This window comes from Oryctolagus cuniculus, chromosome 8 (genome assembly GCF_964237555.1).
Source record: "Oryctolagus cuniculus chromosome 8, mOryCun1.1, whole genome shotgun sequence".
Lineage (NCBI taxonomy): Eukaryota > Metazoa > Chordata > Mammalia > Lagomorpha > Leporidae > Oryctolagus > Oryctolagus cuniculus.
The window spans coordinates 100,384,762-100,396,970 of NC_091439.1; the positions used below are offsets into that span (position 1 = coordinate 100,384,762).

The following is a 12,209-nucleotide window of genomic DNA, read 5'->3' on the forward strand; positions in this document are numbered from 1 at the left end:
CGTTTCCCCATTACTGTTTTGTCTAATGGCATATCATCAAGCTTAATATGAGAAGACTCTTGAAAAACTCTTTTGTGTGAGGCTTGTCTTTGCTTTCTGCCCTTGGGAACCCAGTGGTTATCTTCTTGGAACAACTCTGGGTTAGCATATTAATTGTGGCAATGCCAGCCCCATCTTCTTATCCCAAAGTTATCTAAACACAGAGACACTTTGATTAGGTGAATAATTGATTATCTCAGCACAGTTCAAATTGGTCTTGCAGAATCTTGATGAATACATATGTCAATAACAAATGGTTATTTTGTTAAACCAAAATGCTGTGGGTGGTTTGTTGTGTCATCAAAGGCTAATTTCCAGTTAGACAATCAGAAACATGCAGGTGAAGAGTAGATTTCCTTAAGTCTTAAGGTTCTTAGAACAGAAGTTATATCCTTTTTCAAGTACCCTATGAAAAAATCTTCCTCTTGCTATAATCATCAATGGGTATGGACACATCATTTTTATTGTTAAACACTTTATTTTTTTATATTCTACAGTACATAGAAAATACAGGCCAACTGTGAAAAGCCATTAGACTGTAGATATTATCAAGGGGAAAATAGGATGCCTCCAGGACTCAGATAAGTGTTAAACTAAAACTCAGAATACTGATTATAACTTAAGTTTTGGGAATACATTTTAATATCATTTATTATTTTGCACTATTTGACACAGTATAGTATATTGCATCTATAAATCAGTTGTATCAAATTATTTAATGATGCATTAACTGTAGAATTTCATATATATTACTGTTCTTTATCCAATGTTGAGTACTTTCTCAATAGCTTAATCCATCCCTGAAGTACTGAAGCAAACACAGTCATCCATCATTGTAGAATGTTCTGTTTGTACTGCAGTTTTCCCATAAACTTTTATTTTATATAAAAATCAACCCATGAATAGTAGGTCAGATATAAAATAAGAACACCAGTACACACTTATATGCATATGCACAAAACTGTGTTCTTGAACTTTTAATCTCATATAGTTTGTTTATTTATTGAATTACACTTTATTCTTCCTGTCTTCTCCCTCCGACTTACCTTTCAGCTAAGTAGTTAAGAAATTTAAACTCATGGGTACATTTTGGAAAGATAACTTGAAAAACTTCAATATTCATGCACTTATTTATATAGAAAAAATTAAGTAACTTGAATACAACAAAACTAATTTGGTTCTAAAAATTTTTTGTATCATTAATTTTGTCTTTTGCTTTAATGGAATAAACTGAATACATTCTATACACACCCCTGTTAGGAAGTATGAAAAAAATGCATTAATGGAGCTTTCATTAAATGGAATGAATTGAACATGCTTATTTATGCCTACTCCCTCCTGAAATTTAACTGTAATGATGGTAATTAAATCTGAAAGTTACTAATCCACAAGGAATCTCCAAAATTAAATCTAGGATAAGAATTTTAATTTTGAATGATTCAGTGTATATGTAAGAATACTTCCAAAATTTCAAAGCATTATGGAATTAAAATTTATTTTGGCAAAAAAAAACACATTGAAATCCATGTATTTTTTCATAATTAACATTTTCATGACCTTTTCAAAGGTCTTCATTCATATGGATTTATCAATTTTTTTACCAAAATAAACTTATCTTTCAATCATCTTTTTCCATGAGTTTTTTTTTTATCTACCCTCAAATATTCACCCCAAAAATCTGGAGTTATCTTTGTTCTTTATTCCAAACCCCACATAAAATCAATATCTCTTCAAGTTTTAAATTATATCTGACTTTTTCACTATACCTCTCATGACCTAAGGCATTTTTATATTCTATAGAGATCATTACAATAACTTGTAGTTTACTTACTTTTTCATACCTGCACTCCTTCCTATAGATTAACAGTAAATCTGAAGTGATATTTGGATTGTTTCAATTATCTTCTCAAAGCTGTCCAAGGGGAAGAAATTATTCTAGGCAAAGGAGTGTTAGTCTTAGCTGACCAGTAAGGCCTCTGAGGATGCGGTACTTTTCTCTTTGAGGTTCTGTGCCTCCCCCGTACCTCTGGGTTACTCTACCCCAATTCCCAAAACACATCAAGTAAGATCTGCCTTATGGTCTTTGAACTCACTTTTCATCCTGTCCATGAAGCATCTCTCTTAGAATAGTTCATGCTTCCCTCTTTTCAGATTTTTCCTTATCTCTATCCTGCAAAAGTCAATCTCTGTTTCCTCAATGTAAAGTAACTCCCAATACACTGTAATTTCTTTTTTTTTCAACTTTTATTTAATAAATATAAACTTCTAAAGTACACTTTTGGATTATAGTGGCTTTTCCCCCCATAACCTCCCTCCCACCCGCAAACCATCCCATATCCCACTCCCTCTCCCATCCCATTCTCTATCAAGATTCATTTTCAATTATCTTTATATACAGAAGATCAAATTAGTGTACACTAAGTAAAAATTTCAAAAATTTGCACCCACACAGACACACAAAGTATAAAGTACTGTTTGAGAAATAGTTTTACCATTAATTCGCATAGTACAACACATCAAGGACAGAGGTCCTACATGGGGAATAGGTGCACAGTGACTCCCATTCTTGATTTAACAAATGACACTCTTATTTATGACCTCAGTGATCACCCAAGGCTCTTGTCACGTGCTGTCATGGCTATGGAAACATCTTGAGTTCACAAACTCTGATCTTATTTAGACAAGGCCCTAGTCAAAGTAGAAGTTCTCTCATCCCTTCAGAGAAAGGTACCTCCTTTTTTGATGGCCTGTTCTTTCCACTGGGATCTCACTCACAGAGATCTATCATTTAGGTCATTTTTTTTAAAGAGCAATGTGTTGTGTGTGTTTTTTTTTTTTTTTTATTTTTATTTGACAGACAGAGTTTGACAGTGAGAGAGACAGAGAGAAAGGTCTTCCTTCCTTTGGGTCACTCCCCAAATGGCCGCCATGGCAGGCATGCTGCACTGATCAGAAGCCAGGAGCCAAGTGCTCCCATGTGGGTGCAAGGGCTCAAGCACCTGGGGCATCCTCCATTGCCTCCCTGGGCCACAGCAGAGAGCTGGAATGGAAGAGAAGCAACCGGGATTAGAACCCAGTGTGCATATAGGATGCCAGTGCCACAGGTGGAGGATTAACCAAGTGAGCCACGGCATCAGCCATCATTTAGGTAATTTATTTTTGCCACAGTGTCTTGGCTTTCCATGCCTGCGAAACTCTCATGGGCTTTTTAGCCAGATCTGAATGCCTTCAGGGCTGATTCTCAGGCCAGAGTGCTGTCTAGGGCATTTGCCATTCTATGAGTCTGCTTACATTATAAATTCTTAATGGTTAGCCAATACTGTATTTCTCCATATACTTGTTATCTGTTGTCTATGCTTAATTGTTGTTAATTTATCTTTCGACACTACTATTTGCTCTTCATGAATATAGGGGCAGTTTCCATTCTGTACACTGCTGAATATCCAGCAAAAATAACAATGCCTGGTATCAGTAGATACTGTGAATGTGACTTTGTTAAACCAATGAATGGGTAATTGACATTGGAATATACAATATGTGAGATGTTATATATCATCAAGTTCTTGAATTCCATAAATACTCACTTGGACATATTTCCAAATTCATTTTTTTTAAAATTCTGAGTTATTCTCTCCCATATTAACATTCTAGAACCATACAAGGATGTCTGCTCTTTCCATTACAGTTCAATATATATCTGAAAGTTTTAGCCACAAATAATACAATTTGCAAAGGAGGAAGTTCAATTATCTATGTTTACATGAACAATGCTATGAAAGAAAGAAATTGTAATACCAGCCTCATTCACATAGCTACAAAGAAATATAAGTACCTTAGGATAAATTCAACCAATTATGTGAAAGTTCCCTACAATGCAAATTATGAAACATTGAAAAAACAACAGAGGACACACAAAAAAATAGAAAAAATGTTCCATATTCATGGATTAGGAAGAATTAAATATCATCAAAATATCTATATTAGTCAAAGCAATTTTTAAAAATATTTATTTACTTACTTGAAAGTTGCAGAGAGAGTTACAGAGAGGGAGGGAGAGACAGAAATAGAGCTTCTACCTCCTGGTTCACTCCCAGGAACCACAATGGCTGGCATTCCCCCAGGCTGAAACCTGGAGCCAGAAGTCTCATCCAGGTCTCATGTAGGTGCAGGGGCCCACCCATGTGGACCACTTTCTGTTGCTTTCCCTAGACCATTAGCAGGGAGTTAAATGAGAAGTGGAGCATTTAGGACACCATCTAGCACCTATATGTGATGCAGGTTTCACAGGTTGCGGTTTTATCTGCTATGCCAAACACAGGCCCTTACCCAAAACATTTTATAGATTCAGTGCAATTGCAATCAAAATACCAAGGACATCCTTCCCAGTTCTGGAAAACCAGTCCAAAAATTCAAATGGAAACATAAGAGACTCCAAATCTCCAAAGCAATCCTAAACAAAAAAGAGGTGAACAACAAAAAGGCAGAGACATGACAATACCAGATTTTAAGAAATACTGCAGAGCTGTTTTAATCAAAACAGAATGATACTGACAAAATTAGACATGTGGACCAATGGAAAAGAATAGAAACCCCAGAAATTAATTTACACATCTACAACCAATCAACATTTGATAAAGGAGCTCAACTCACACCCTGGAAAACCAACAGTCTCTTCAACAAAGTGTTGGGAAAATTGGATCTTTGCATGCAGAAGTATTAAATAAGACCCCTATTTTGCAAATTATACAAAAATCAACTTATAATGGATCAAGTGCCAAAACCTAGGATCTGGAAACATCAATGACTGGAGGAAAATGTAGAGCAAATTCTGCAAGAAGTTGGCATAAGGAACGACATCTTGGACTCTAGAAGCACAGGCAATAAAAGCAAAAATGGGGAAAAAAAGATAGTATATCAAGCTAAGAAGCTTCTACACGGCAGCAACAAAGGAAACACTCAACAAAATGAAGGGACAAATGACAAAACCGGAGAAAGTATTTTCAAAGTATGCATCTGATAAAGGATTAGTATGCAGAATACGTAAGTAAGTCAAGAAAGCCAGCAACAACAAAACAGTCCAGTTAAGGAATGGCCAAAGGAAATGAACAAGTATTTTTCAAAACTTGAAATATAAATGGCCAACAGATACATGAAAAAATGCTCAGGATCCGTAACCATCAAGAAACTACAAATAAACACCAAAATGAGGTTTCACTCATTTCATTAGAATGGCTTATTACCCAAAAATAAAAAGAAAGTACTCTTAAAGATATGGAGGATAAAAAGGTACCGTATTACACTGCTGATGGGAATGTAAACTGGTACAACCATTATTGAAGACAGTATGAAGATTCCTTAAAAAGCTGAAAATTGATATACCATATGACCTAACCACTCCACTCCTAGGAATGGAAATGAAATCAGCATTTTAAATAGTTATCTGTACCCTCATGTTTATTGTAGCTCAATTCACAATGGCTAAGATATGGAACCTGCCCAGATGCCCATCCACTGTCGACTGCATAAAGAAAACGTGGTATATGATACAATACCACCTAGCCATAAAAAGGAATGAAATCGTCTTTTGCAGCAAATTGCATGCATCTGTAGATCATTATGTTTAATGAAATAAGTCATATGCAAAAGAGACAAATATCATAAATTTTCTCAGATTTGTTGTGGCTAATATATAGAGTACAAATAAAACCTCAGTGTATATAAGTGAAATTACCATCTTGAGATTTATTATTGTTTATAGCTATTTCTGTATTCCTCCTGAATAGTGATTTTTCTACATTTATTGAATTTTTTTGATGAAGCATAAAGTCTGTTATTATAAAGTAAATTAGAATATTATCACAAAATTTAAAAAGAAAGAAAGGAAGAAGAAAGGAGGGAAAGTAGAAGGGAAATATCCCTATATTCTTAGAATTATGTCTATGAGCTACATGAAATCTGTTCCCTTTATATTAAAAATAAAATAATCGATTAAATAAACCTTCTACCTACTGAAAACTCAACACTCTCAGTTATTAGTGGATAAACTCTATTATTTAATATGTTTTTAATCTCTTTGATGACCACACCAAGAAGGAAGAGTGTGCTTGTTCTCCTCAATGATGTTAGGGTCGATATATTAGCGCTGCATTTCCAAGGTAACCTCTATTATTTTCCCTGGACGACCAGTGTTGGGAAATCAGTACTCTGTCCTTTCTCTGTTTCTATTGTCATGTGGCTGGCTATTGCTGCAAAATTTCATGAAATCGTATTCTTTGGATTTTTAAGCAATCACATCTTTCCTGTTCTATGACATGAAAATCTATTCTCCTGAATTTCACTCATTTGTGCATATAGAAGTACCTTATCATAAACTTCAGTTACAGATCCCACTACTAACCTGATGGAAAATTCTACTGTCCTGGTGGAGGAACAATCAATGCCTCAGAATAAAAGATGCAATGTTGATTTGATTTTGAGACCTCCATTCATAGTCTGCCCCACTGTTTTTCACTCTGGATTTAAAAATCGGCCATATCATATCCACTAGTGTTTGATTGTTGTTTCTGGAGCTACTGGCTTCTTTGGGGCTAAGTTCTTTTGCTGTTCCATTGACTAGATAATGTTCTGAAAGTTAGGTTCTGCTTCAAGTCTATGCTTATGTTCTCCTCAGAACATAGCTTGATTAAACACCGTCCTGACTTCCGATGGTCTCCTTGGATCCTTTGGTATTTTCTAATCTTGAGGATACTTTCATTTTTCAACAGACAAATTGCAACAATTCTTGTTAAATGTCTTCTTAACTTTCCACTTTAAAATTCAACTAAGTCATTTTTCAATTTATTTTCATTTTGCTGTTTTTCTTTCAGATTAGTTTCTCCACATCATAAAGGCATTTTTTTTTTAGCTAGTAACAGGCTTCTATTACTTTTCCTTCTCTAGAAAATTTATTTTCCATTTTCTGTCATAGTGACCTTATTTTATGATTCTGTATAATTAAGCTATAATTTCTTCTCTAAACTAAATTACAAATAAAAATAACTTATCCAAATTAAATTACTATAAATGACTTACATAACTCTTTATGTTTATGTGATGGACAAGCTTCTTGAAGGGACAGTCTATAGTCCTTCTATTTTCTGCTGAAATATTTGCTCATTCCATTCTTTATACGTCACAAGAGGCCATTCTCTACACCTCATTCCATATTTCAATGAATAGGCCTTTTTATAATTAACATTCTTAATAACTTCATATTATCACTGTCCAATTTGTTAGTTCTTATATATTTTATAGTATTTGAATTATCCTGTATTCTCAGCACTATTTTATTTCATAGCTATATTTGTCCACATGCTTCTTGTTTTTTTTTTTAATTTCTTCAAGCAATATGTGCATGTGTGTGTGTGTGTGTACGTTTCTAAAATGTGTGTTTGAGAAGCAGACAATAAGCCAAAGAGAGAAAGAGATAACCTGATAGAGCAGTCCAGTTCTGAAGCCAGGAGCAAGGAATGCGATCCACATCTTCCAGGTTTGTGGCAGGAACTCAATTATTTGAACCATTACTCTTGCCTCCTATGGTCTGTATTGGCAGAAAGCCGGAGCCATACATCAAACCCAAATATATTTATGTGGGATGTGGATATCATAACTGGTGTCTCTATTGCTAAGCTAAATGGCTACCCCAAGGGGATTTGTTTTAACATATCTTCTCTTTATACATTTTATCAGATAGTTTATTGTAATATCTATATAAAGCTAGCTAAAAATAAAAGGGATTTATAACAATTCTTCTTTCAATTTCTATGCATAGAAATAATCATCTACTTTAGATAAGGAATTTAATACATAATAGTATGCCATATTTACTGTAAACACATTAAAATTTATTACTTTTCTGTAAGCAAGATTTTATCCTTATATCACTGCTATAGTTCCTGACTCCTTCCTTATTTTAATCACCCATAATTAATATTAAGAAACCATATTTTGTCACTTCACATATTCCCAAAGATTGCCAAAATATATAAATTAAGATTACTATTGGGCTGGGTGCGCCGGCCTCGCCATGTCCGCCGCCATGAAGGAGCGGCTCGACTGCTTCCCGCAGGAGAACTGCATGACCGACCTGCTGGCCAAGCTGCAGGCCAAGAGCGGTGTGAACCGCAGCCTCATCGCGCTCGGTGTCCTCCGGCTGCGGGCCTAGTACCTGGTGTTCGGTTGTGGCGCCTCCCTCCTCTGCACCCTGATCGGATTCAGCTGCTCGGCTTACGTTTCAATGAAAGCCATGAGAGCCCCAACAAAGAGGATGCCACCCGGTGGCTGACCTACCGGGTGGTGTTCGGTGTGTTCGGCGTCGCCGGGCTCCTCTCTGACCTCTTCCTGTCCTGGTTCCCCTTCTACTACGTGCTCAAGTGTGCCTTCCTGCTCTGGTGCACGGCGCCCAGTCCCTCCAACGGCGCTGAGCTGCTCCACAGGCGCATCATCAGCCCCTTCTTCCTCAGGCTCGAGGCCCAGGTGGATGACCTGGTAAAGGACCTGAGGGACAGAGCCAAAGACACCTCCGACGCCTTCGCCAAAGAAGCCAAGAAAGCGACGGTGAACTTACTGGGCAATGAGAAGAAGAGCACCGGGCCTCCCGGCACCAGCTCCTGCTGTGTGCTTCCACCCTAAGGCTGCCTCGGGAACGCGCTGGCGACAGGAACCCATGGGATGCGGCCCAAGTTCTGCTTACTTTCACTGTCCATGTACAATATGGAAAATGTATTTGCCTCTGGGTATCCTAAGACATGTTACCATCCTGCAGGAAATATAAAAATAAAATGACGTGTCCCACAAGAAAAGATTATTATTAAATTATCATTCCACAGATGCACATTATACCTTTTTGTCAGTCATTTCAATTTTTTCTTAATTGGTATTAGAAATCATACAATCATACAAATAAATGCACCCAATAATTGTCCCACCATTGATGCTTAAGGTATTAAATTTCCTAATTTTATAAACTTTAGACTCTCATTAATCAAGGATTAATAATTATTGTTATTAGAACTGTGAGTATTTTCCTGTGGTGGAATGAGAAGGCCATGCCAAGATGGTCATTGGCAAGCAAGCCTCAGTTACTCAGAAATGGCTTGGGAACCACTTGGCGATGGAGCCTGCCTGGCAACAGGCTGTGATTGGTTAGGGCATAAACCACCCCTTGACTGGATTGCTGCCTCGGCTATATATGCTGCTGTACCAACTGAAATAAATGAGTCTGCAGGCTTCTCACCTCTGGCCAGCTTTCACCTGTCTCCCAGCGTCTGTGTGGTAACTACACACCTCTTGCCCCCACCGTGCTCCTCCTCTCAGAACGAATCCACAGCAACATTTTCCCATTCAATCTTATATATAAAATTTATTAGTTCTTGGTAAGTATCTCTGCTCTTACCCATGTTGTATTTCTTATCATATTTTAAAAAAAATTTATTTATTTTTTTGAAAGGCAGAGTTACAGATGGGGAAAGACAGAGTTTCCATCTACAGGTTCACTTTCCAAATGGCTTCAACCAGAGTTGGGTCAGACAGAAGCCAGGGGACAGGAAGTCTATCTGGTTGTTGTACATGGATGGTAGGGGCCCAAGTACTTGGGCCATCTTCACTGTCTTCGATCTGAAGTATAGCAGCTAGGACTCCAATCAGCATTCCAACCTGAGGTGCTGCAATGCAAGCAGCATCTTAACCTGATGCAACACAATGCTGTGCCCATTACACTTATTTTAGTGAAAAACTTTCCAGGAGTTAATGTTTTTAGTTTCTCAAATTCTATGCATTCTTCAAAATTTAGCTTACTATCACTTTATAAAATGATTCCTAATTTATCCCTTATCTCACCTCTCCCTAAATATCTGCAATATTATTTGTGCTTTTTGGGAAAATTTATTAAATTGTGTGTTCTTAAAGTTCATGCATTCTTTGACATATTTGTTGGGCACAATACTTTCTCCTCAATGAGGACTAACCTACCCCAATGTTAAACATTGAAATACTCTCAGGATCCTGATTTTACTCAGTTTTCATAGCACTCATTAACTGTTAAAATGCTGCATGTTTTTATATTTAATATGTATATTGTATATCTTTCTTTGCTCACCATGCTGAAAGCTTTATGAAAACAAGAATGCTTGAATATTTTGCTCGTTAATATTTTCCCAGTAGTTAAAGTTATGCTTGTTACAGAGTGGACATTCAACCAAAATTTGTTGAATGCATACATGAATTGCATTGACTGCAATTCAATGACTGCATTGACTGTTCTGGATATAGTGCTCATTGCTTTAAACACATTCAACACAAGTCATGATTGAGTCACCTATTTTATCGGTTTATTTGGAGCAGATGGTTAACTCACTAGCATTTAATATGGAATAAAGTAAAAGATACTTTTTATTATACATGAGTTTTGGAAGGAGCATTAGAAATGAGTTGAGGGCAAAATCAAAAGTTTTACATTTTGGTTTCTGTCTGGTGACATCATCATTTGAGAGAACGTTAACTTTGGATTCAAACAACCTGGGTTAGTTAATGGTTACCCCTTTTAAACAATGTAATTTATTGGTAACTAAATTCTTTGAGCCTCAGTTTCTCCCTCTTTATATTGAGAATATTAAGATATTACTTATGTAGATATGGTAAAAACTAAAGTATACACAGTATACACATACACACCCTAATAAAAATCCTCATATGTAGTAAGTCTTCAATAAACATGCTCTCTCAATGATAATATCATTTCCATGGCTCTTGCTTTTTTTGCACTCATTTAATCAAATAATTTTAAATATTGGCACAGCTTTGTAAAAACTTTCCTTCTCAGGGTAAATAAAACTTTAAATTATGTTACAAATGATCTTTACCCTTCTTAGACAATTGGAGACATTCAAAACCACTAACAGGGATAGGTATTGAAGTGTAGCAGGGTAAGCCGTTGCTTAGGATCCTCCATTCCGTATCAGACTGCTGGTTCAAATCCAGGCTGCTCTGCTTCTGATCCAGCTTCTTGATAATACATCCTGGGATGGAAAAAGATTATAGCTCAAGTGCTTGGGTTTCCATCACCTGTGGGAGAACTGGATAGAATTCCTGGCTCCTGGCTCCTGGCTCCAGCCTGGCACTGCTCTGGTTGTTGGTCAGCTGGGGGAGTGAACCAGTAGGTGAAATACACTCTTTCTCTCTTACTCTGGCCTTCAAGTAATTGAAAATAAATAAATTTTATTTTAAATAAATAAATAAATTTTATTTTAAATAAAACTACTGTTAGGAATAATATAAAAAATAAATGACTTGTCCTCCAAACTTTAATTTATATGCTTTGAATATTGTGTGATTGAAAATCACACTCCTTCTGCTGTCTATTGAGTTACATCTGCTCTGAATTTTCTTTGGGCAAAAACATAAACATAATAACTTAAAAAATAAGAAATCCATTTACTAGGATTAATAACATTACTAGGTATTTATTTGCAGTTTTATTTTTTAAAAATGTTTATTTATTTATTTGAAAGTCACAATTACTGAGAGGGAGGGACAGAGAGAGGTCTTCCATATACTGCTTCATGTCCCAGAAGGCTGCAATGGCCAGGGCTGTGCCAAACCAAAACCAGGAGACAGGAGCTTCTTCCAGGTCTCCCACATGGGTGGCAGGGGCCAAGTACTTGGGCCATCTTCTGCTGTTTTTCCCAGGCCATTAGCAGGGACTTGGACCAGTGATGGAGCAGTCATGATACGAACTGGTGCTCATATGGGATGCCAGCCTGCAGGCAGCAGATTCACCAGCTATTCTATCCCCTGAACATTATATTTTCTGTTGGAATCCCTTTCATTTTTCTTTTAGAAGTGTACATACTTTCACACTTATCTTATAAGTGAGAAAATTCAGCACCAGTGTGTTTAATTGTTATATAAAATTAATTACTTGACTTTGATTTCCAGGTTAACACATATTTTAATGACACGTTATTTCATTTTAATGCTATTTCATCAATGTTGGTATCTTAGTTTTAATAATTGCACTATGGTTTTCTACTTATGGAAAGCTGGGTGACAAGAATATAGGGGCTCTCTGTACTATTTTCCAACTATTCTGTAAGTCTGATGTTATTTCCAAATAAATGTAATCTGCTCACCAT

General features: G+C 36.3%; 1 pseudogene; it reads left to right on the top strand.

Moving 5' to 3' along the window:
* The first annotated feature begins 8,104 nt into the window (after window positions 1-8,104).
* LOC100358369 (receptor expression-enhancing protein 5 pseudogene) lies at window positions 8,105-8,709 on the top strand (annotated as a pseudogene).
* Window positions 8,710-12,209: the final 3,500 nt, after the last annotated feature.